Source organism: Mesoplodon bidens, assembly GCF_964165515.1.
Source record: "Mesoplodon bidens genome assembly, chromosome: 14".
Lineage (NCBI taxonomy): Eukaryota > Metazoa > Chordata > Mammalia > Artiodactyla > Ziphiidae > Mesoplodon > Mesoplodon bidens.
The window spans coordinates 43332771-43358559 of NC_138170.1; the positions used below are offsets into that span (position 1 = coordinate 43332771).

Below are 25789 nucleotides of genomic sequence, written 5' to 3' on the forward strand. Positions count from 1 at the left end.
ATTTTTAATCACAGTCTCAATTTCAGTGCTTGTGATTGGTCTGTTTATATTTTCTATTTCTTCCTGGTTCAGTCTTGGAAGGTTGTGCTTTTCTAAGAATTTGTCCATTTCTTCCAGGTTGTCCATTTTATTGGCATAGAGTTGCTTGTAGTAATCTCTCATGATCTTTTGTACTTCTGCAGTGTCAGTTGTTACTGCTTTTTCACTTCTAATTCTATTGATTTGTCTTCTCCCTTTTCTTCTTGATGAGTCTGGCTAATGTTTTATCAATTTTGTTTATCTTCTCAAAGAACCAGCCTTCAGTTTTATTGATCTTTGCTATTGTTTCCTTCATTTCTTTTTCATTTATTTCTGATCTGATCTTTATGAATTCTTTCCTTCTGCTAACTTTGGGGTTTTTTTGTTCTTCTTTCTCTATTTGCTTTAGGCATAAGTTTAGGTTGTTTAATTGAGATGTTTCTTGTTTCTTGAGGTAGGATTGTATTGCTATAAACTTCCGTCTTAGAACTGCTTCTGCTGCATCCCATAGGTTTTGGGTCGTCGTGCTTTCATTGTAATTTGTTTCTAGGTATTTTTTGATTTCCTCTTTGATTTCTTCAGTGATCTCTTGGTTATTTAGTAGTGTATTGTTTAGCCTCCATGTGTTTGTATTTTTTACAGATTTTTTTCCTGTAATTGATATCTTGTCCTTTCTTCTTGAGGCTGACTGTCTCATTCAGTAATAACAGACCATGATAAATGGGTTGCATACAGTAAATATAGCATGGAGCATGGAAGCTGGAGAGAAATAGCTAGTGGAAAAGTGAACCTGGTTGTTAAAGAGCAGAGTTGAGCTTATTTGCATTGTAACTCAGGTGTGGTTACTTATTTATGGAGCACATTTTCTCTGAGGTGTGGAAAATAGGCTGTGAACCTGATTCTGCCCTTGGACACTCATGGTTAGGAGGCAGAGCCCAGTGTGACCCCCCTAACCCTCCCCGTACCCCCTCCCTGGTGCTCCTGTTATTTCCCTGAGCTTCCTCTTGTCTTCCCTTCTTGCTAGACTGTAAGATCCTGGAGGGCAGGGACAGTGTTTGGTCACCATTTTTTCCCTGTGCCCAGCGACTCACCTGGCACAATGGCAGCCCTTCAGTAAATACATATGTCATGAATGGCATTTGGCAGCCAAGCTTGCAACTACCTGGACGTTGGAGGGAGGTAAATACAAAAGAGGAGGAGAGGACTTGGAGCTCCCAAACTAGACACCCACCCTGAAGCGAGAGGAGGAAGTAAAGTTAGAAGCAGAGAGACAGAAAAAGCACCATTTGAGGAAGTGGTCAGCTCTGGACCTCTTGCAGGAGAAAATCCCAAACAAACTTGACCTTCTTCCAAGTACATGATTTGACTCCTCCAGAACAAGGAAAAAAACAAAAACAAAACAACCCACGCAATTCCCCACCCCTGCCAATAAAAATGCCTACCCCAAACAGCAATTGCTCCAGACTCATAATGGTGCCCTAGTTACACAGCAGAAAGAACAAAGAAGTGATTTAAGCATCTTGAAACTGAAATTAGCTATTGCCAAACAAACACCAGAGGATCAGCGAATCATTAGATTGCAGAAAATGCAGAACCTCTGAGGCCTCTGTATTCTTCCATCCTGATGTCAGACTGCTGGCAGCCCACGCTGAGCTGCTTTATAAGACCATGCAGCTAGGCCACTAGAAAGATGAGAGGAGGGAGGAAAGGCCAGCTGGCCTTGCTGGGGGTTTGGAAGCTCTGCATTGAAGATACCTTAACCAGCATTGGACACTATGGTTTCTCTGCTCCCGGTGATGAATGAGGCCAAGGCTGGGCCTTTCAGCTGATTAGACACAGATGTGGATGTCTCTGAGTTTATCAGTCAGGGGCCTGGCAGGAATACAGAATTTATCCCAGGTGGTTCAAATAGAAAGTCTTTAATAAAAGCATCCACAGAGCAGCAGGCAGGGTTGAGGGGACAAGTACGGAACATTGAGGTACCTGGAGACCTGCATCGGGGGAGCCATTACCTCCCTAAGGCCAAAGGGCAAAGGGAAGAAGGAAGTCTGGGTGCGTGACCCAGTGGGACTGCGGCTGTGGAGGAAGGGCCTTCAGAGACAGGGCTCCAGGGCAGGGAGGGAGTGGGGAAGAAATCCCTACCCGTTTTTGCTGCCTCATGTTGGCCAAACCAGAAGCCAGCCAGCAAGGGTGCCCAGGATGGTGCCTTCCTCAGGGGTCAGCTCCTGGGGCCGAGAACACGTGGAGGTGAGTCGGATGAGGTCAGTCAGTACACTGACCACTAACGTGATTGCCATATAGCTACGTTTCCTATAGCTTCTTACATGTTATCTCATTTAATTCTCAAAGGTACTCTAAAGCCGGCTGAGCCTGGGATTCTGCAGAATACCAGAGCTTGTGGGCATAGCGCACACTCATGCCTAATGGCGTGTTCGGGCTGATGAGCTGACAGGAGGGAAGCGTGTTGAAACCCATCATCAGGAGCTTGAGGCCAAAGGGACTCTAAAGGTCAGTTAGAAATGAAGTCACTGGGACGGTGACTGTGAACAATTTGTCTGCTTTCTTCAGCCGTTGTAATTTATGCTTTTTATCCTGAATGTTTCCCAACAGTAAGAAGGTTGTCTTCTGCTCAATAGGCAGTCCTGTCAGGGAGAGAATCTTGTGGGTTGCTGTGGGAAGTGACAGTGCTTTGCGGAAAGATCAGGCCAGGTCCCAGGAGTCATGGTTGAGGGAGGAAAGGGAAGCAGAAAGGCCAGAAGCCAGCTGTCCTGAGGAGGGGGTATGGCTGGGCCCAGGGGCGCAGGGCCTGTGCTCTGTCTCTGACTCCTCAGAGCTAGGAATCTCCCCCTGGTGGTTCTGCTTCCCTGCCTGAGGTTGAGCTGGGAGCTGTTCTCCACGGCATAGGTGCAAGCTGGAGTGAGTGACCTTCCAACAGCTCGGGGCAGCAGACACTGACAGTGGGTCTACTTTACTGTAAGGTAATCCAAGCAAGAGCCGCCACTTGATATGAAGTTCTTATCACCAAATAAATATTTCATCATTCGAGGCCCCAGTGAATCGAGGCATGGACAGGGCTTCAGTGCACACCTGAGTCCCCTGCCCCCTCTCAGATGTACAGTGGCTCCTTCCCGGGGCGGGGGGAGAAGGAAGGCCTGTGGCTGAGCCATTAGAGGAGGTGGGAGAGGGCTTCCCCTCCATAACCTCCACCCAAGTGCTGAGTCACTCAGGTAGATCACCTCTCTGCGCTTTAGTTTTCTCAGCTGCAAAATGGAAATGATTTCCCAGCCCAGTTCTAGGGCCCTTTCTTGTTGCAGAGACCAAGTGTGATAACACAGGAAAGCATTTTGGAAGGCAGAAAATGGCACATCAAGTGAACTAATTATTAATACCAACAGTGTCTTTTCAGAAAATGTCCCTCAAGAGGCCTAAACCATACTTGAGCTACTTTTATTTATTCATTTATACATTAAACAGATATTTACTGGGTACCTGCCATGTGCCAGGGGTTTATTTTCTGCCTTATGGGTTGGCAGGGTGCTCTGTATTCGTTTCTCCATTCACCAGTCCTGCCCTTTAGAGGTTTTATTTTAACCTCTGCTCTCCAGGGTTGACAGGGAGTATATAAGTAAGTCGAATGCTTGTTGGGGTTGATGAGGAATATATTGACTGAAATGAGATTTCAATGCCCCTGCTCATTACCTTCAGTCTTACTGAGGTTCTGCCTTTTTGCCTAAGGAGCTGCAGGCTGGGTGTGAGTAGGGAGCTGAGTAGCCCTGCTGGGCACCATGGCAACCACGATGAGGGACTGCCACCAGGGAGTTTAATGTCACGTTGCACCTTGAAGCTCATCAGCTGTGGGCCCAGCAGAAAATAAACCCTTCCCCGTTCTGGGAGGTGGATAAAAGGATGAGAGGCAGGTGTGATGGATGCAGCTCAGGCAGGGCTATATTAGCATCTGATGAATATGCTGATATTCATCAGAGGGGAGTTTTCCCTTTCAGTGGAACCTCTGCTTGCTGGGAACTTGGGAGGCCAGGCCCCAGCATGGAGAAAGGCACACATGCTGCTTGGTTATTAAATCCTGGGATGTCTTCTCAGGACATTTGCCTCAGAGCAAGAAGCATGGGGGCGGGATAGAGATAAATTAGGAGTTTGGGATTAACATAAACACACTACCTATATAAAATTGGTAAGCAACAAGGACCTACTGTATAGCAAAGGAACTATACTCAATATCTTATAATAACCTATAATGGAAAAGAATCTGAAAAAGAATATATATATATATGTATAACTGAATCACTTTGCTGTACACTTGAAACTAACACAACATTGTAAATTAACTATACTTCAATAAAAAAATAAAATAAAATTCCAAGACAAAGAAAGAAAAAAAAAAGCATAGGAGTAGCGGGGCTCCCACACGGCGGGGAAGTCCAGAATTCCCTGCCTGTCCTGAAGGGGCATCCTCCTGAGTTAGCCCTGCCTTCCTGTCCCAGGTCTATCGCCTCTGGGTGTGTGATATTTTGTTGTTCCTTTGTTTAGTTAATAAGTCAACCCTCCTACAGCTCTCATTTCCTAGTAGGACATGTTGGTGGGCACCCAGTAGATGCCTGGATTATCTGATAAAACCAGCCTCGGTCCAGAAGAAAATTGTCTGTCAAGAATCACTAAACAAGTACAAAATAGTGTCCTTGTTGAAACAGAAAAGGAAATAAATAAATATGAGACAGGGTCTTGGGAACTTGGTGTCCCTTGGTTCTTTCAAAATATGCTCCAACTCCAGGACCCCAGGGAGGCAGGTGCCTGTAGGGGAGCAGACAAGCAAAACCCTTGCCTTGCTTCACCCACCACTTCACGGTTCTGGCGGAATCAGCCGAGTCTCAAATACTTGGTAGTAGGCCTTGTCTGCTAGGAATTTGTGCTTCTGCGTCTCTCTCCTTTTATCTTGCTTTCTTGTCATCCCCACACCGACCTCTTTAAACAAATCTAGCCTCCTCTTTTGCCTCATCAAACCTGCAGGCAGGCCCAGGGGCTGAATAGGAGCCGTGTCCAGCGGTGAAGGTGGGCCATGGTGATGAGGGGGATGATGGTGATGATGACGACACAACACCAGCTCCTCCTGTCACGATCACTAGTTAATAGGGGCACAGTGATGATGAGGGTTGACAACCCTGCAGCGGGTTTACCTTATTTTAGCTTCTCTTTGCAGAGGTGATTTAGGACTTCATAAAACTCTTCCCTGAGCTCTGGCGTTTGTCCTTCATTGTTTCTTAGACCCAGGATACTATTTCGGTTTAGAAAGTTCGCTTGTTTGTGCTGCTGCAGGTAGTGGCTGCCAGCTCCTCAGAGGAGAGGACCCAGCGGTTGTCTATTTTCAGAGGCACTGCACTGGCTGCCCGTTCAACATTGATTTTTTTAGATTGTTCCCTGTAATCGCACGGCACTATGCTGCCCTGGCCCAGGGCCCGTATAGATTTTGACTTGAAATGTCTTGCTTCATTCTCTGGAAGCTGCTGATGCTCACTCCTCCAGCTGAGGCCCCCAGCTTGTAACTGACGTCCTCCTTAGTTGAGCTAAGAGGTCTGAGAGGAGAGGGCGTCCACACTCATTTGCTGGACCAGCAGTCTGGCTTCTGCTCTTGAGGTTGCTTCAGTCCTGTGTTGAATGGTGGCGGGTGGGGGGGTGCTGAGCCGAAGGAAGTTCTTAAAGAAAGATAACACGTTAACATCAGAAATCTGCAGAATAAGACTTTGAAAACACCCCGAGAGAAGAAATATACTACATCTGGAGATAGAAATGAAGGTTAGGCACCAAATTTTCCTTTGCAAAATTAGCACTTCTTGTGTGCTGGTGGGAGCAGTAGGCGGCAGCCTAATTAGGTGACGATTAAGTAAAAGGGTTGCACCTGGGGCTTCTCCCCACCGCCCGCCACACTGCCCCAAACATCCAGTGACTCTTCCCCAGTGCGGTTGGTGCTGGCACATAAGTGCTTGGTAGATGAAATCTCCCGTAGAACTGAGGGCCGGAAATGGGACTGCCGGAGCCACACACAGGAATACGTGGCTGGGGTAGAGAGAAGTGTGTTTGGGGTTTAGGGAAAACTGTTTGATGACACAGAACAAGATCTTTGAGGGGCTGAGACCACAGGGTTCAGAGTATCTGCTGGGAGGAGGGGACAGTGGTTCCTAGGTGAGTGCCACAGTATTCTATGAAGGAGGTGCTGCTGTTGCTTTTTTCCAGGTGAGGAAATTGCCCAGGGTCACACAGCAGGGGGCCACTTCTTCCAGGACAGATGTGGGCCTGTTGGCGTCTGGACACTTTGCTAGGAGGAGGGGCACAGCCTCAACCCCCCCTCCCCTTCCCCAGTGGCCTCAGGCCAGGCTACGGGAAGCAGTGCCTCTGCCCCGTGGAAGTGGAAGGGGAGCCAGGCCATAGGAGCTCAGGGGGGATGAGACTGCCCCTCCCCGGAGCCCGCGGCTGGGGACCTGCGTTCATGCTCTACAGCTGACCCGGCTCTTCATTCTTCCTCCCTCCAGGGACCTTTTGGCTAGAGGCCCAGGCTCTGCTGATAGAGGACTGATGGATTTCCTAAAATAGGAAGCCCTGTCACCCACCCATTCTCTCCCTTTGGCTGAGCTGGGTGGGGCCTCCTTAGGAGAAATCTCTCTTTATAGATTTGTTTTACCAGAAGCAGCTTTGGCAAAAAAGAGTGCGGCTGAACTCATGCCTTTGGTAGAGGGCCAGTTCACAGCCGTCCAGAGTCTGTTGAGCCTGCGGGTTCACTGAAATAATAGGCCAGGCTGGAGGTTGGGCAGGAGTCTGTGCTCTCACTTCCTGTTTAGAAGGGGTGAAAAACCCCAGGGGGCCACACTGACTATTCAGCCGAGTTCCTTTCCTTCCAGCAGAGGCCCCAGGGCCCCTGAGCCTGTGCAGGGAGCTCTAACCTTGGCTTTATAACAGACAAATTCAAGTTCTGGTTATCTCATTTTTATATTTGAAGACCTGGAGCAAATCATTCTAGGACTTGGTTTTCTCATCTGTGTAATGGATTTAACAGTCCCTGTGCTGCCTACCCACAGGGTTGTGGTCCAGGTTCCGAGGGGGAGCCTCTGTGTGCATCAAGTGCTGGGTCAACACTGTCAGTTGATAAAGAGACAAGCTTTTGTTTGCTCAGAAATAACACTCAGGGCCTGGAACAGGAAAGGTGAGCCCCAGCCATCTGTCTGCTCAGGGAGCTGCTTCTCTGTGGCTGTGGCCCATCAGCCTCTCTCTCTGGCAGTCCTGCCTCTTTCACATTGATTATAAAAATAACTACACACCTCCTTCGTTTTGCCATTTGGATTTTGCTTGGCTGTTGGATTCACTCTTCTGTAACTCGGACTATCTTCTTTTACACTCAGTTGATCTGAAATCGGATTTTACAGAATGGAGAGAGCTTCCCATTCTTTTGTTTATGAGGGGTTTGGGTTTTGTTTTTTAACCTTGTTTTGTTTTTACTGCTCAGAATTCCCCTGATACACTTAGTTTTTCAACTTTGCATGTGATTAGAGGGAGAAGCCATCACAATGCTAACAGTCCCCTCCCCTAGGTGTGATTCTGCCTTGAAAAACAGTAAGGAGGGAGACAGCGTAGGCCCAGCCTCAAGTCATGCTCAGACCATGTCCATTCTTGGTGCACTTGGCAGTCATGAGTTTGGCAGAACTTGGATGGGGCCATAAACTTGACCTGGGGTGAGGCCCCATCCCTCTGCTGATGGCTATGGGAAGGATCATGAGGACCCAGTCCCCCACCCCTAAATAGGCAGAGGCCTGGGGAAGCCCTGTTGGAGGCGGGACTCTGCTCCCCCTCTTGGCATGGTTGACCTTGTGTGTTTTGGGTGGGATGGAGAAAGAGACAACTGTGGGAAACTAGGAAAAGGCAGAGTGGCTGAACCCACAGAGGTGTCCCAGCTGCCCTTGCTTAACTGGAAGCAGAATCTTGCCCAGAGCCCCTTGTGAGCAGTGCAGTGAGACCGCACGCCCACACCCTGCCCACTCTGGAGGCTGGAACCAGTACCTGTTCCTCAGTGGTAGATACAAAAAAGAGCAGATAACGTCCCCATGCCTGAGGAACTCAAAAGCTTCCAGAGGGATCAAAGCAATCCCCAAAGCATGAAAGATGTGGCAGTTACTAAGAACAACTGGGTGTGTGAGAGGATGGCGGGTGCCTGGGCTCGCTCTGGCCTTCTGAACTGGCTGAGGGGAGTGGACCAATGATCCACTCGTCTCCCTTCTGCCCTCTTTGCTTCCCTTCCTTCCTGCTGTTTGTATAACACTGTGCTAGATCCTGGGTGAGGACGCAAGTGTTCTAATAAGGGATTCAGCAGTTCCTACTGGGCAGTGTCAGTGCCAGAGCTGGGGAGGACTACATTAAGGGTCAAGTCCCCCTGCCTGAGGGGGCAGGACCTGGACTTTCAATATCAGTGTCAGGGCCAATGAGCCTTGTCCTAAGGGCATCCTTCTGGACTGACCATATCCTAACCTCGGCTTCTGCACCCGTTCTGTTCCTTTGCTTTTGCCTTTGAGTCTAAATCATTTACATAGATTCTACCTCCAAGTAGGCATCTTTCATTTGCTATCCCAGTGTCTGATTTGCAGAGACCCCTGACATCACCCTTGAGGCAAAGCTTTGGCACTGGACCCCCTTTCTCACCTCGTTTTGGTTCTGTCAGTTTGCTTCAGCCCAGACAGAGCTTACAGGACTTCAGATTAGTTGAGGAGACAAGATGTAGACCCAGACTAATTTAAAAAATAGTATGTTAATTGTAAGATCTCAGAGGGCTTAATTTTGGTCCTGAGGGACAGTCAGGATTTGCATAAATGGGAAGGAGCAGAGAGTGCATTCTTGGCAGGAGACAAGTCTTCAGCAAGAGCTCAGGGATGGGAATGTGCTTCACGAGTTCAGGGAACAATGAATAAACCGGTTTGCTAAAAATATTTATCAAGTGCTTCCTATGTGTGAGGCACATAGAAGATACAAAGGAAGGGTAATGAGTGATCCTTGTCCTCAAGGATTCTGCAGCGTTCTGATTCTGAAATGCCCTCATCAGAACAGAAAGGCCTGGGGAAAGTCTGAGGAATAAATCTGGAGGCAAGACTTGAGGGTGCAGGAAGGCATCAGCTCTCTTAGCACAGATATGGATGACCAAAAAAAAAAAAAAAATGTGCTCAGGACATAATCTTAGTAAAGCTGCAGATTATGTTTAAAGCAAACATTTACAAAGAGGATTGGCATGAGGAATGTGCAGGCAGAGGGAGCAGTTCCGTGTCACAGAGCTTCTGAACTGCTGCAGTAGATTGAGCAAAAGTGGAAAGAGAAGGTACCAGGGACCGAGCCCAGATGTATTTTAACAGCAGACTCTCCAGCCAGCTGATGTCCTTGATATTTGTTATGTTGCTATTGTGTTGGTGACCTTGGCAGCAAAGTCGTATAGGCCGGGGAGACCTTTCTAGGTTGCTAGATTCTTTGGCTTTTTGAACTTGTTGCAAGAATTTGCTTTGGTTTCCTCTCCCTGACTACAGAGGAATGCCTGTGGTCCCTGAAATAGAATAACAGTTGACGGAGCTCTGCGTCATGTTCACAGGGAAAATTACTAGTGAGATAAGTGATTGGGTCCTTGCATTTGCTTTCCTCAACACAGTTAAATTCTAATGGTTTCTCTGAAGGAACTGAATTTGAATTTGCATTTCTAAAAGCTGGTATATCATCACTTAAAGGTACAATTAAAAAGTAGCAAGACATGAAATAAGAGCTTAGGTATACCGATAAAATGAACATTCATTCAGCAGACGTTTTTGTCCCTATCATGTTCCAGTCACTCTGCTGGGCACAAAACCAGGTGCCTATTTATAAATGCCTCCGTTGTACAATGCTCTTATATACACAAGATCAGGACACTATCCAACTAAATGAGCAAGGAATTCCAGGCTCGAATTCTTCCATTGGAAGCATGAACTGTCCATCTAATAGAAGGGCATGAGAGAAGGGATTTCTTCAGTGGTCTGTGATAACCATTTGGCCTCATCCCCCTCCGGACTTTGTGAGGCTACCAAGTTTCACAAGGAAAGGCCCTTTTCCAGGGCTGTGTATGCAGGAGGCAATGAGACCAAGAGGTGGGGGAATAACCTAACAAAGCAGGAAACAAAACCCGACGTCAAATTCTACAAAGTGGTGGAAGCTGGCTTGCCTCTGATGAAGCTGGTTCCTTTTACAGCAACAAGCAGGGCACTCTGCCTGTTCTCAGCCCAGGCTGGGTGAACCTAATCTGAATAAGCCTGCTGGGTGGAAAGGTGTTTGCCTACAAACCGGTGAGTGGGGTCCAAGAGCCAGGATCTGAGGATAGGCAGATGCCTGGTGTGGACGCGGCCCCCTGTGGTTGAGGCCAGAAGGCCATAGGGAGGAAGGTATACTGCGGGTTCCATCTGTTTGTGCTTCTGCTCAACTCCTTTGAGAACCAGACACAACCGAGAGAGGAAAGCTTGGCACAGGATGGTGCTGGAGCATGCACTGTGGAAGCCCAGCCTGGGTCTTCTGCACATTAACTTCCTGGTTGCCCCAAACACAGGGCTCTCCATTGTAGCACTAATCTTTTTTTTTTTTTTAATTGGGATTTCTACCAATATGAATCATTTGTTAGAACAGTTTGGGTCCAGAAGGAGTGGAGACTGTGATACCCCTGGGTTTATGTTTGGGTGGTTCCTCTGACTCACTCAGAGAATCGGGTGATCTTTTGTACCTCAGTTTCTCCTACCCATGAAAACAGGATGAAACTTGCCTGCTTCAGATCACAAGGCTGTGGGAAACTTGCTTAAAGAAAGTAAAGAGTGTTTATACACGCGTAATACCTTTGAGGGAGGCAGGATTTCTATAGGAGAGCTACATGGTGCTCTGAAAAATCTTTCTTCAAAGTGAAGCCCATTTCATTGCTTGTGCCAACGTCCCTTTTCTTCCCACCTCTCTTCTAATCATCCCCACATAGTCATACACCCCATGTGATCATTTATTAGTAATAATAATAGCTACCCTGTATTGACCAACTCCTCTATGCCAATCACTCTGCTAGATATTACCTTGAATTCTTAAAACAGCTATGAAGATTAATTATTAAGCAATCAATTAATTAATTATTAATTATTAATCCCTCTTTATAATGTGGAAGCTGAGGCCTAGAGAGGCGGGTGGAAAGGGTAGAGGTGAGCCAGCAAGTAAGTGGTAGAGCCAGGATTGTAACTCACGTCCATCTGACTCCAAAGCCATACCCTTTCCACTACACCCCACCGGCTCCTGGCCACTCTTCTCAGATTTCTGAGGGCAAAGGAGTGGAAACTGCTAGAGGAGGCAGCTCCTAGCAGAAAAGGGACGCAGAGTGCGTGGTGCCTAGCACAGCATTGGTGATGCCCACACTCACCCCAAGGATGTGCCTAAGGCTGCTTGTGGTGGACACAATGCAGTGGCTTTTCCTTGGCCTTTGCAGAAATGCTATCTGAGCTGAACCCACCCTTTTTTGTGTAGAACGCTGCATATTCCTAGTTCCCAGCTGTGTGGAGGAGCTCTGAAAAGGAATGAATTTATTTTCTGGGGCAGACTCATCACACATCCAGGTCCCTCTCCCCTCTTGTACTTTGGGGATGCAGCAAGCCCCCTATGTGTCCACCCGACCTCTTGTTCAGAGGGTTGAAGGCAGGTGGTGTCATGGGGCGCTGTGGATTGTGCCTGTGTTGTGCTGCTTCTAGAAGGTCCAGTTTTCTGGCAACATAGCTTACCTGGAAGCTGTTAACTTTGCCCTAGTTCATTTTATTGCATGCATTCTTACCTGTTTTGTGATGTTTTCAGACAATAGGTGTGGTGGCTGATGAGTTGAAACCCGTCTTAATTGCGCACTGAAGCAGGCTTAAGGAGTGTCATTACTTGCTTAATGATAGCAGCTTGCAAAACAGTTTCCATGGCTCTCAGCACAGCCAGGTCTTCATGGTCATACATCTGCTCCTGAAAAGGATTTGCCATTTGGAAATGCAAGCATTTGGCTCTGGCAAATGGTGCCCTGACGCAATCATTCTAGTGTTCGATGTCCTCTAAATGTCATTGCCTAGTGATTGGTATTGATTTTGGTAGCTCTTTCAGAGGCTGGGCTGTCAGCAACCCCTCTGGGGGAGATCATAGCATTTGATACCTGGGGAGTAGCTGCTGGTTTTATTGGTGCTTTGTTAGGACCAGAATTCCCTAGGGCCTATCATTAGCTCTTCAGAGGAGTTTTTATATACAATATCCAGAATACTTGTCAAATTTCTATATTATGTAATCACCATCAATGTTGTATGTGTAAGACTTTCCTTTTCCTATTTGCGGTAATCACCAGTTTAATACTTAGTTACTTAGGTAAGGATGCACAAAAAGGCAGAAATTTGGAGCCAGTTCTTATATACAGTAACATTCTATTTTTCCAACTTTCTAGCCTTCTCAGGCAATGGTGTATTCCAAATACCATGTTTTTTCTGGTATCTAAAATTTACCTCTTCAAGTAAAAAAATTGATTTTTAGATGTTTAAAAATTAGATTTTAGGGCTTCCCTGGTGGCGCAGTGGTTGAGAGTCCGCCTGCCGATGCAGGGGACACGGGTTTGTGCCCCGGTCCGGGAAGATCCCACATGCCGCAGAGCGGCTGGGCCCATGAGCCATGGCCGCTGAGCCTGCGCCTCCGGAGCCTGTGCTCCGCAGCGGGAGAGGCCACAACAGTGAGAGGCCCGCGTACCGCAAAAAATAAAAATTAAAAAAAAATTTTTTAAATTAGATTTTAAACTTTTGTAGTATAGTCTTGATTTCTTAAATATTACATATTTAATGTAATATAATTTTTATTTTAATGACTTGATCTATACCAGAAATTGTGCAATACTGCTGTCAGTCAATGATCGTCTCAAGGCAGTTGACGCGCATGGACTTGGCCCTTTTCCCCCGTTAGCTAGAGTGTTGTGAGCTCTCATTCCCCTGGACCTTTCGCATTCTCCACTTTCATTTCTCCCTGCTGCCACGTGTTCTGTTGCTCCTAATCCACAGCCTTATTTCTCACCGAGGAGCAAGGACTCGGCAATGACTCTATTCCCCTGGAGAAGTTCAGCATGTGGCTTAGTGACAGCAGCCCACTGCTTACATGTCCTCTTCATTTACTCTGGAATTCACAGCTTTGCTGTAGATGGTGGAGGGTAGAGGAAGGCTAAGCCTCCAGCTCTCCAGGGTGTTACTGGCCTTGGCACTGAACAGAGCTGCCTGCCGCTTGGGGAAACGCATCTCAGCCTGTATGGGGACCTCACAGGTTATAGATTCATTGTATGTATGATGTGTCCTTTATTTCCTGGCCTGACTTTGACAGAAACCCCTGCTCTGATTTCTGTCTTACAAGTAGCTGATGGTTCGTGGAGCAACCGAAGCTTTCCCCCCCTCCAGTCTCTGTTTTGGTCCTTATGTACCACCCCCTGGATGGGCAAGAGATGCCAATACCATAGCAAAGAACCAGCTGCCCAACTTCTGAGCACTTCTGAGGATCCTTTGGTAACCCTCGTCACACGTGTAATTTCTTTTTTAATGCCCATCTTCCCCACCAAACTGTGAGCTCCAAGAAATAGGGAACTGTGTCATTATTCTCTGAGGCCCCGGCCTCTGCAAAGTGCCTGACACATCGTGGGCACTCAGGGAATAGATGCTGGGTTAAGTTTGAAAAGGTCCTTCACTGACTTTCTCATCTGAACAGTCCTGCAGGAATACTTAGTGGACACGGATATTCTTCAGACTAGGTGTTTGAGCATGAAGAAATGTTTTTAAGGTGGCAAAATCTGTACTCTCCCCTGCAAGGCTGATGGGAAGGTCCATGCTGTCTTTCTGGTTTTCGGTCTGTGATCGCTTTTCAAAGTGCAGCATGTGGAATCTTAGTTCCCCGACCAGGGATCGAACCCCACGCCCCTTGCATTGGAAGCACCAGTCTTAACCACTGGACCGCCAGGGAAGCCCCCAGTCTGTGATGGCAGTCCAATCAGTAAGTGGCGACCCTGTGCTCAGCACTCTTCTAGGGGCTGTGACGACTGGAGACCCACTGGGAGACTTTGTGCTTGCCAAGAACAAGTTTATACCCTAGACAGGGAGGCAACAGCAGCCTCACGGGGAAGTATGTTAAGTACGCAGAAGTCTTGTGGGATTCAGAAAGAACAGAGAGACGGATGGAGACCGGAGCTAAGACTAGGACCCTGAGAGTGGAGTCTTCGATATTTGGTGACTCAGCCTCCGACCTCCTGCCTGTCTTTAGAGGACAGAGTTATCTGCACAGTATCCACATCATTTTCTTATTTGTTTACACTGCCATTTCTCTAGCCCCATCTTCTCTGGTGAGATAGCTGAAGTCTGGGCTAAATAGCTATTTGATATCTTCCTACCTTGATTTCCTCTTTTTCTGTCTCATTTTCTTATTCATTGTTTCCCTCCTTCAGCCACAGTATTTCAGTTTTCTTTACATGTCCTTTCCTACCTTCCCAGTTCCCAGACCTCTAGCCTCCTTTCCCCCCACACCCTGTTGCCCACCTGAACATATACCGCCCAGGCAGGAGTCTGTTCACCTTTCCTTCTACTCACTTTTTCCTACAAACTAACTACCCCATGGCCCTATACTTCTGAGCTTTGCTTTGCGTTTTCCAAGATGAGAGTGATAACTTTATTTTCTTGCCAAACATTTACCTTCTCTGATCCAAGTGCTGTGAAAGGCACCACAGAGAAGTAATGTAATGAAGATATACCTTTCCAGGAATTCAGAACAGACTATTGGCAGTTATTTTATCTGAGAATCTCCTAAGCCTTTCTGGGGAAAAAAATAGAAGAATTTTGGGACTTAAGTTGAGCCCTAATATTGTGAACATTTCATAATTATATATTAGGAGGGGAGACAATGGGTGATCCTAATACCCTTAGGTAGAGAGGGAACCTATTGTGAGGCGGGAGAAAATTTACATTCTTACCCATTCTACCATGGTTGGTGGGCGTAAGACATGAGGAGGTATCATTCAACACCCTCTTGTCTAGCTCTGGGAATGCTCTGCTCACCTGCAGACAGAGCTGCAAATGAAGAATAGCAGGTTTCCTTGGGAGGTGGGAGGAGTCTCAGAGGAACTGTTATCACTGGTGAAAAAAGAAGCTTCCCCTTCTGTGATGAGAGACAGGAACAAAAACTGTGAGAGCAGACCCATGGTGAGCACTAGGCCAGGCAGAGGCAGGGCCCTGGTCTCCTGCTGCCAGCAGCAGTGAGCTCTGTGGACTCCTCTTCCACCCGTGGTAGTAGTGAAGAGTTACAGAGAAGGACCATCATCCTTGGGCAGTGGAGTCAATGGGGCATGTTTGGGAATGGTGGGGACCCACGGGGAGCTTAGACTTCCAGCAATGATTCTGGGTAGAGAGTCAGGACTCAAAGGATTACAGTTGTGCCCTTAATTGTTTCCCCAGACTTGGTGGGTAGAGAAAACTAAGATCAGGTAAAGAAGAATGAACTATGCCCCTGGTCCTCACAGAGAATGACATTGTGATGGGTGGTTAGGGAAACGGACACATACGCATGTAATACAGGGGAGTGAACAGAGTTGGGGTGATGGGTAAGGAGAGAAAGTGTTGAGTGTGAGCTGAGTATGGGATTGGCCAACCTTAGTGATCTGAATGGGAAGAGTCGAGTTGTGGCCTCCTTGGAAATCTCTTAAAGTGACTGATGGTGTTTGTTCCTCTCTGTGGCATAAATGTTCTCAATACTGCTGATGAGGAGATGAGGACTGAACCTTCCTCATTCACTCTAACCAGATGAGATCAGTAGTGTCCTAGATCATTTTCTTACTAGTTGATACTGAAGTTTTCCCATCCTGGTCTTTGGCCAGTGCAGAGATAAATGCTAATGACACCAGGGAATTAAACTTAGCAGAATTCAGATAAAACCAGCTGTCCAGGGGGTGATGGTGCCATGACCACTGCTCAGGGCACTCTCATTCCGTAAAGCTGACTTCAGTATAGGTGGTACAGAGTTGCTGAAGACCAGTCATGGCAGAGATCATACAGATAACCAGGTACAATTTCTGTCCTCTCTCACCTGAAGAATCTGAGGTCCAGTGAAGATAAGATCTTGCCCAAATTCAGAGTTGCAGAACCAGGGAAAAAAACCCAAGTCCTCCAATTGCTGGGTCAGGGTGTCATCTCTTCTGCAGTGTAACCTTAGAATACAATGTCCTCTAGCTAGACTGGGCTATAGCACTTGACTCAAGAAGACCTTGATAAAATACAAAATGAAGCCATGTATTAAGCTCCAATCATCAATAATACTTTAGTGTGGAGGGTGACAGCTTTCTCTTACATCAACCAGGCCAATAGGATAGGATTTAAGAATAACCTGCTCCCATCCCTACTACCAGTAGAAAACCTTCCCCCTTCTTTCCTCCTTCTGCTTTGCCCTAAAGCATATACCCACCTTAGTTAGGGCAGCATCTTTGTTAGTGCTGAGCCTAGAAGTGCACCATGTTGACTTTCCTCTTTGGGCCATGTCAGGATCTCTTAGACAAGGCAGATCTTTGGGCCTTTCCTGTGTTTTTCTAGTTGCCATTTCTGTGATGGAAGTGAAACTCAAGACGTTTTAGATTAAATCTCATAATCTGCCATTCTTCTTCACACCTAAGAGATCAAGAGTAGAGGAGGAAAAGCCATGAAATATTCCTTCTGCCAGCCAGTGAGGTCATTGATGACTAACATGGTCAGTGTCTTTAGAAAAATTGACACTAAGAAAATGCATTTGGACAAGAAAGTCCTACTGTATAGCACAGGGAACTATATTCAGTATCCTGTGATAAACAATAATGGAAAAGAATATAAAAAAGAATTATATATATATATATATACACATATATGTATATACATACACACATATACATATAGGAATCAATTTTCTGTACAGCAAAAATAAACACAACATGGTAAATCAACTATACTTAAAAAAAAAAAAGAAAATGCATTTCAGGGGTTAAAAACTCCATTCTAGAGCTTTATAAATGACACGCTTTATCTGGTAACTTAAAGAACTTTTGATGTTCCATTGTTCTTCTATGAGGACCATGGGTCATGTGGTTCATCTCCCTTAGTCCCCACTGCCAAGTAGGTGAAAAATGAGATGCTTTGAATCAGATCTCACCACTGAACATATACTCACTGCCTGGGCTAATTCCTTCTCTCACAAATTCCTTTCCTTACATATCTTCTCACAGAATTATCGGCCCTTCAAACTGGTCAGATAAAGACAGTAAGCACTCAGCTCTGATCACCTCACTTCCCTACCAAAACAGTTATCAGCTGCTGACTAGCTGTAGCAGTTGTTCCCAAAGAGTGGTCCCTGGACCAGCAGCGTCAGCATCGCTGGGAAGCTTGTTAGAAATGCACATTCTTGAGCCCCACTGCAGACCCACTGAATCAGGAACTCTGCAGGTGGAGACCAGAAAGTTGTGCTTTAACAAGCCCTCCAGATGATTTTGATGCATGTTTGACAAGCACTGGACCCCAGCATTAAATGTGCTCTCTGGAGCCTGCCATTGGAGAGGCATCATATTATAAACTAAAAGCCACCTGTTCAGCCTTCTGTGTGCACCCCTGTATGCACTCTGTACTCTGGTTAAAGAGAAGAGGCACTTCATTTTCATGCCTTCCTGGCTTTACTCAGTTGGATCCTCTGCCTGGAATGCTTTCCCCTGCCTTACCCTGTACCTGTCTACCCAATTCTTTACCTAAAAGCTTTGCCTGCCTTACATGTCGGAAGGCATGTTTCTGATGAGGGATGTTTTTCATTTTTAGAAGCAAAGATGGCCATCCCCAGTTATTTACAGGCCCCTTCATCACGCTAATAGGACCCCAGCAACACTGGAGGGTTTCTCCAAGTGACAGTCTGCAAGCATCCTCTAGTCCTCACGTAGGTTAACTAACATTTGCTCATTGTTTCCCTTCCGGGAGCCTCCAAAGGCAAGTGCTGTGACCGAAGAGGGGATGATTCAGTCCAGACCTGATGGGTAAACAGGATACAAAATCCAATGCTGCTGATGTGAGCAATGAGCAATAAAGACAGCCTATAATTCAACAGCATGAGCCTTGATAACTATCTCTTGCAGTTTCTAGCCTCCCAAGCTGAATGCCTCCTCAGGATGTGAAAGTGAAACTCATCCTGATAATTGAAGCACTGGAAAACACTGGTAGTTTTGTAAAAACGACATACTGCAAATACACGATGTTCTGAGCAATGCATTCGCTTCTGCCAGGTTTCATGAGCCAAAATGACCACCTTCATTACAAAAACCGGAAACAAATCCTGACTACTAATCCTAAACTCTCAGCTAGTCTCTGTAGGACGTTGCTCAAAATGGTGTCCACCAACGTGATCCCTCCTGCCTTCAAGGTGTCACTCACTAGGTCTGTAGCCATTTGCAGCTGTGGGGGAACTGGGCAGCCTCTTCCTGCACAAATGGATGATAACGACTGACATGTCCGACAGGGCTGTTGTGAAGATTAACTGGATCGTAGGTTCCCCTGTAAATGGCAAAGTTAATGTAAATATGAGCTAATATTATTATTTTGACCACCCACTCCCTGCTGCCTCCTCCAAAGCCAAAGATCTTATAGTTTCACTTGACAAACTGAAAAATCATTCTTATGTCATAAATATTCAGTTAGTCCTGGAGTATGCCCAGAGGTGACTGGGGCTTGGCTGAAAACAGCCACTAGCTTTTATTTATTTATTTATTTATTTATTTATTTATTTATGCCTGCGTTGGCTCCTTGTTTCTGTGCGAGGGCTTTCTCCAGTTGCGGCAAGTGGGGGCCACTCCTCATCGCAGTGCGCGGGCCTCTCACTATCGCGGCCTCTCTTGTTGCGGAGCACAGGCTCCAGACGCGCAGGCTCAGTAATTGTGGCTCACGGGGCCAGCCGCTCCACAGCATGTGAGTGAATAAACTGGCAGGAAGATGGTCTTATAATAAGGCAAACTTTCCCCTCCTCCCTGCACCCTTACTGCAGCACACAACTACAGGAATTCAAAAAGAACCCAGTGGTAACTGACCCTCCAAGCTTCCAAGTCTCTAAGGAACCAACCAACACAGTGACATTGGGCTACGCGGGCAGCCTGATACTGTTTGTTATGCAGAATGAATTCACTTGGTGTATTTCCTACTGGTCCTCTCTTTATCCAAAGTGATAGAATTCTTCCCAGTACTTCTATAGAAATGTTTAAGCAGCAGGCAGTGTAGGAAGTTGGATGTAGTGGTAACGTGCATAGGCAGACTGATCTGAGTGCAAATACGGCCCTGCCACTTCAGCGATTTACTTTACTTCTCTGAACCTCTGTTTTCTCATGTGTAAAATCAGGATGATCATTCCTACCTCAAAAAGTTAATGTGAGGGCTTAAAAGCATTGCTATTTCCAAAACAGAGCCTGGCTCACAGGAGGTGCTTATGAGTGCACTCTGATGTTCTTAGCACATGGACTTTTGTTGAGGTTTTGGCCCTCCTCCCTCCAAAGCAGCCCAGATAAAGGTGTTTAAGACATTCTGGTGTGGTGATGAGAGTACTGAGGAATCCAAAGCATGGGGTGGCAAAATTCTTTTTGTGAAAGCCCTAAGGTAATTATAATACTTTAAATTTGCATTTTAATAGTCACATGTGTCTAGTGACTACAGGTAGCAACCTAGGTGCATGTGAATTAGAATTGTGGCAAAAAAAAAAAGGCTAAGCCCAGTCCTTGGGTTGAATGACAAACTAATAAGCAGTAGGGAAAGGATTCAAGTTTTCCTGTAGGAGAATAACAAGAACAGAAATGTGGAGAATCCAAAGACAGCCAACAGCTGACACCCTTGCACAGGGTGGTCAGGTATTTCAGCCTTTGTGGGTCATACAGCCTTATCACAACCACTCAGCTCTGCTGTTGAAGTGCCAAAGAACCACAGACAATATGTAAATAAATGACTGTGGCCATGTTACAGTACAGTGTTATTTACAAAAACAGGCAACAGGCTGGATTTGACCGTAGACCACAGTTAGTCAACCCCTGGTCTAAAGTCCTATCTTCTCTCTTTCCCTTTTCCGTTTCTTTTCTCTTTCCTTTCCTTTTCTTTTCTTTTACTGTTTCTTTCTCTCTCTCTTTTTCCTCCTCCCTCCATCCCTTCCTTCCTTCCTTTCTTCCCTTGTAAGAACACTTAACATGAGATCTACCCTCTTAACAAATTTTGAACTGCATATTGTCAACTATTGTCACAGTGTTGTACAGCAGATCTCTACAACTCTGTAAGTTATTCATTTTGCATAACTGAAATTTTATACCTGTAGAACAACAACTCCATTTCTCCCTCATCCCAGCCCCTGGCAACCACCATTCTACACTCTTCTATGAGTTTGGCTATTTTAGATATCTCATATAAGTGGACTCATGCAGTATTTGTTCTTCTGTGACCAGCTTATTTCACTTAGCATAGTGTCCTTAAGGTTTATCCTTGTTGTCGTCAACAGTTGAAAGTCAAACTTTCCTTCTGGCATGTGGCTGATTCTTTCTGAGTAGTGCTGCGGTGAACATAGCATCAAATATCTCTTTGAGATCCTGATTTTGATGCTTTTGGATAAACACCCAGAAGTGGGATTGCTGGATCATATGGTAATTTTTTTGGCAATTTTTCAGGAACCTCCATACTGTTTTCCATAGCAATTACACCATTTTACATTCCCATCAAGAGTTCCAATTTCTCCACATCCTTGCCAACATTTGTTCCTTTGCTTTTTTGATAAAGCCATCCTAACATACATCCTAAGTATGAGGTTGTTAGAGTCTTATTTTCTGATCTCAGCCCTGGGGACCTGCTTCTATCGCTTTCATCTTTCCAAGAGCATCTCTCTTCCACTCTCAGGGACTCTAGGATCCCCTCTAGGTTCATTGGGCACACAGTCCCAAAATCTGTCTGAAGATTTGCTTCAAATACTTGTAGCTCCTAGAGGGGCAAGGACCTCCATCCAGTATCCTCGAGAAAGAAGGAGAAGGAGTATGTATTATACAAAACCTTCCATCCAAATCATCTCTTAGGTATGCAAGTGCCCTGTTGTATGATTCCATGACAGTCTATACTCTTGCTTTGTACCATTTAGCTCAACTATGGTTATTTTTGTGATAGTCAGCTTACCGTCTCCCCTCCTCCCTCTCTATGAAGGCAGGGCCATGTCTGAATTGCTGTACCTGGCTATATCCCTGGCATTTAGCCGAGTGACCCACACAAGGTACACAGTCAACAAATACCTGCCCCTCAACTCATCCATAGAAGTTTTTCAGACCCCATCTGCCAGACTTCCTCTTCCTAGCACTGTAGGGAAAAGTTTGACTTCCGATGGTTAATGAACTCCAGGCCTAAAAAATAAGACCTAACGACATATTATAGGCATGGTCTTGACTGAAGGCCTGCCATCTCAGGTCTCAGAAGTTTTCTTGGTAACTATCACTGACAAATCTTCTCTATTTACACATTTCAGGGATTTCTTGGGAAACTTAAGGAACTGTTCCTTTTGAAACTTGGGATTGGTGATTCAGTCAATATTTTCTTCCTTGGAGAAAGGACCTTTTAGAATTTCTGTACCTGGCATACCTTTTTTTGATCCTTAAATTGGATTTTTTGAACTAAGTTTTGGAGGGCTTTTCCTTTTGTAAGCATGAACAGCAGCAGAAGACAGTTAAGTGCTTTATCTGTGTTCACAAACCAGGCGTGGAAGTGCAGTCATCTGAACAGCCCCTCAGTGGACAGAGCTGGCTGACCTCCACAAGGCAGGCAAAGTTCACTAAAAGGCTGCTGGGAGAGTTTCCAGGGCTCATCCCAGGCTGCTGCCTCGCTTATACCCCCAGGAGGGTAAAAAGGAGGGTGATTCATAGGTTACCCAGCAGGGGTAAGTGAGGTGGGAGGAAGATGGTGGGTAAGTAGAGGCAGAGATGGATGGTGTGTCTCTTTTCCTGTTATTTTGTTGTTGCAGCCACCTGGTGCCCTCTGTGGGTCTCAGTGGAGGGCAGATCCCAAGCCAGTGTCCCTTCCTCCCTACTGCAGCCATGCTGAAGTCCCATTCAGTATCCCACAGCCCTTGCCACCATAATTTGGCTGAATAACTCCCCTTCCCACTTTGCCCCACAAATTCTTGCAGGTTTCAACAGAGGCTCAGTGTAGTGTCCTTCTCTTGTCCCTTTCCCTTTGCTTGGGGGCTGCAGAGGGTTGAATAGTGGTCCCTCCCAAAGATATGTCCAAGTCCTAACCCCTGGAACCCATGAAGGTGACCTTATTGGAAAATGATCTTTGCAGATATAATGTAAGGATTTGAGATGAGATCATCCTAAGCTTAGGGTGGGCCCTAGGTCCAATGACAGGTGCCCTTATAAGAAGAGGAGAGGACACACAGAGACACAGGAAAAGGTTATGTGAAGTCAGAGGCAGGAATTAGAGCGATATAGCCTCAAGCCAAGCAATGCCGTAGATTGCCCCTGGTGGAGGCAAGGAGTGGATTCTCCTTCAGAGCCTCCAGCTGGAACCAACCCTGCCCACACCTTGATTTTGAACTTTTGGCCTCCACAAGTGTGAGAATAAAGTTCTATAGTTTTAAGGCACCCAGTGTGTGGTAATTTGTTATGGCAGCCCTAGGAAACTCGCACAAGTGGTAATGTGAGCGTGGTTCGGAAAAGACCTGAACATATCAAGCACACATTGTTATCTTTTCGGCAGCATTGTCCGGGGCAGCCAGGGCTTGGAAGTGTTAAGGAAAATAGTGCTGGGTCATGTGCTATTAACCACCAGCCCTAAAGCCAGGGGTGACTGTGGCAGATAGCACCTCCCTTATCCTTATCAGCTGGGAAAATGAGAGAATAACGATAGAGCTCTGTGACCACCCGGCTGGCTGCAGAGGGCGAGAAAGGGCAGTCTGGTCATGGGGCTTTCATATCTCTCTCCTCTCTTCACTCCTCCTTTGCTTCTTAGCCTACAAGTGGGAAAAGAACAGGGCTTCCCATCCGCAGCAACTGCTGCCTGTTAGACTGCAAACACAGTTCATTTTCTAAATGATGGACTCTTCCCTAAAGGGGCAAAGTAAAGCAGCATTCAGAGTTGGAGAAAAAAAATCCTCCCAGCCTCACTACTCTCTTTGGTCTTTCCCTCTTCCAGGCACCAGCCCTTTGGCCTGACGTCAGATCAGTGTGGCCGGAAACATAAACTGGGTGAAGCAGAGAGTGAGTACCAGGCATGTGCTGGTGAGATATCTGGGGAACCATGAAGGGGCCAAGGTGGGGGATGGCTCGCTTTGGCTGTTTGGGTTTCCATCATTTAAAAATGTTGGGAGTTCCTTTTGGTGTCGATGGATAGGACAAATCTTGTTTGTCCTATTGGCTGAAAAAAGTCTCAATTAATGATAAAGAGAGAAATTTTTGGCAGTCACTAAATGGTCCAGTGCTATAGCTTCAGCTAAGACATTTCTGTTAAAACAGAAATATGTGTGCTGTTTATAGTTGCTTTCATGTTCATTTCATTTGAGTCTCTCAATAGCCCATGAGATGAGTGGAGCAAGGATTATTACTCCATCTTATAATGAGGAAACATGAGGTTCGTGAGGGGAAGAGGATATAGATGGACAGCAGGGATGTAGTAGGGAATTCCAAGTTCGGGGAGGAGTGTGGGTTGGGAGATGAGTGTGAAGGGATCTGAAAGTGAAGAAATCTTCATGGCTGCAGAGCAAGTCATGTGGATGAACGATACAGTTGGAGAGCACTGTCACTTGAACAGTTTTCCGAAGTGGCGTAGGTGATTAGAAATGAAAACTGAATGGGAAAAAATCAGGGATACCTGTGTTTTGTGAGCAGAGATTCCCCCTGGACCCTGAACGTTCAATACGTGGCGGATTTTGCTAAAACTGAGTCTCCTCACCCCCGTGACTGCCCACCTTAAAGATGCTTCATGATAATATGACGAATGAACTTTGTCCTCTGCAATACAGAGGAGAGGCTGCCATGGTAGCGAGTTGTTGCATCCTGTGCCTGGATGCTGAATGGGGTCCCCCTGTGCAAGGCAGCATTTGAGGAAGCTGGCTCTTTCGGGCTCTGGGAGGCCTGGCTGGTGCATGTGACCTTTGGGTTGTTATCTGTCTATATGGAGCCTTGAAAGGAGGGACTTGGCACATCTACCACCCAGGGCGGGAGGCCTGTCCTCAGCTGGTCTGACACATCACATTTGCTTTTTGATTTGCACACATAAAATGAATCTCCCCAACGACCCTCTCCCAAGAGCCTCATCAATTAGAACTGCTTTTGTCCTGAGCCTCCTTTTGTTGACCAGCTTGGAAATTCGTTAGGAGGGAGAAGAAAGGGAAATTGTCTTTGTGGGCAATGGTGCTGGAGAGCTGGCTTCTAATGAAGGAGCCCTGAATGGTGCCATTGTGCTGCTGTTTATATAGTTTTTATTTTAATTTGCATCCGTACCAGGCCCGGATCCCAAGAGCCATTCGGCTGTGTTTGGAGCTTTTATCTCCTCCCATAGAGCCAAATCTGCCAGCTTATCATTTGCCTCGAGGAAATTAATGTGGGTCCCCCCTCCCCTTGCTTTTATCATGTGCAGTTGAATTGTTTATGCATCCGTGGAGAGAAAGAAAGGCTGCACAGAACCGCAGAAGGTTTCTTTCCCAGTGTTCATGGATCATCTGAGACTTAAAAGTCTTCTAGAGCCAAGGACTCAGGGAGCAAGGCCTGGACTGAGGCAAAGGGATGGAGGGTAGGGGATGGGGATGCAGCCTCAAGGAACTGAACTGAACGCCTTGAAGTAAGAAGTGAGATAAACTGTGCTCCATTTCCCCTCATCCTCTGCGTGGATATATATTCCTTACTCTTTTTCTACCTTTCCTGAATGTGTCAGCAAAATATGACTCAAGAACCAAACCCAGATCACTTTTCCCTTTATTTATTTATTTTTTTTTGCGGTCCGCGGGCCTCTCACTGTTGTGGCCTCCCCCGTTGCGGAGCACAGACTCCGGACGCGCAGGCTCAGCGGCCATGGCTCACGGGCCCAGCCGCTCCGTGGCATGTGGGATCTTCCTGGACCGGGGCACGAACCCGCGTCCCCTGTATCGGCAGGCAGACTCCCAACCACTGCGCCACCAGGGAAGCCCCACTTTTCCCTTTTTAATTAAATTGCAGCTCTGTAGTGTGGCATTGAAGACTCCACATAACTTAGTCCCTTGCACTTCCTGCTGCTGGCTAATGAGAATTATCAGTTCCAGCGTATGGACTTCCTGTGCCGTGGTTCTCCCGCTCTGTGAGCTTGCCTCTGTCCCATGTCCCTGCTCAGGCTTCCCGCCCCTGGAATGCCCTCCTGCCTCGTCTAGTCCCCGCTCCTTCAGTCCCATTTATGGAGCCTTTCCTGAACACTCCCGCTCACATGGTTCTCTTCATTCACTAAGTCCTGGCTACTCAAAATGGGGCCCTGACCAGCAGCTGGGACCTCCACTCAGAACCTGTGAGAAATGTAGCATCTTGAGCTCCACCCCAGAACTACTGAATCAGAATCTGCATTTGAACAAGACCTCTGGGTATTCCAAATGCACAGTAAAATTTGAAAGCCCCATTCCAGACACCTGTGACATTTATCAATTGGGCCTCCCCACCTGGGGATGGGTTGATTCCCAAATGTCTTCA

The 25789-nt window shown here is 46.5% G+C and overlaps 1 long non-coding RNA gene across 1 annotated transcript; it reads left to right on the top strand.

Annotated features, from left to right (window-relative positions):
- The first annotated feature begins 2371 nt into the window (after positions 1–2371).
- LOC308628275 lies at positions 2372–24847 on the top strand. Its single transcript, XR_014017523.1, has 3 exons — positions 2372–2526; positions 23274–23338; positions 24717–24847. It is a non-coding gene; the product is annotated as an uncharacterized lncRNA (long non-coding RNA).
- The last annotated feature ends 942 nt before the right edge of the window (positions 24848–25789 follow it).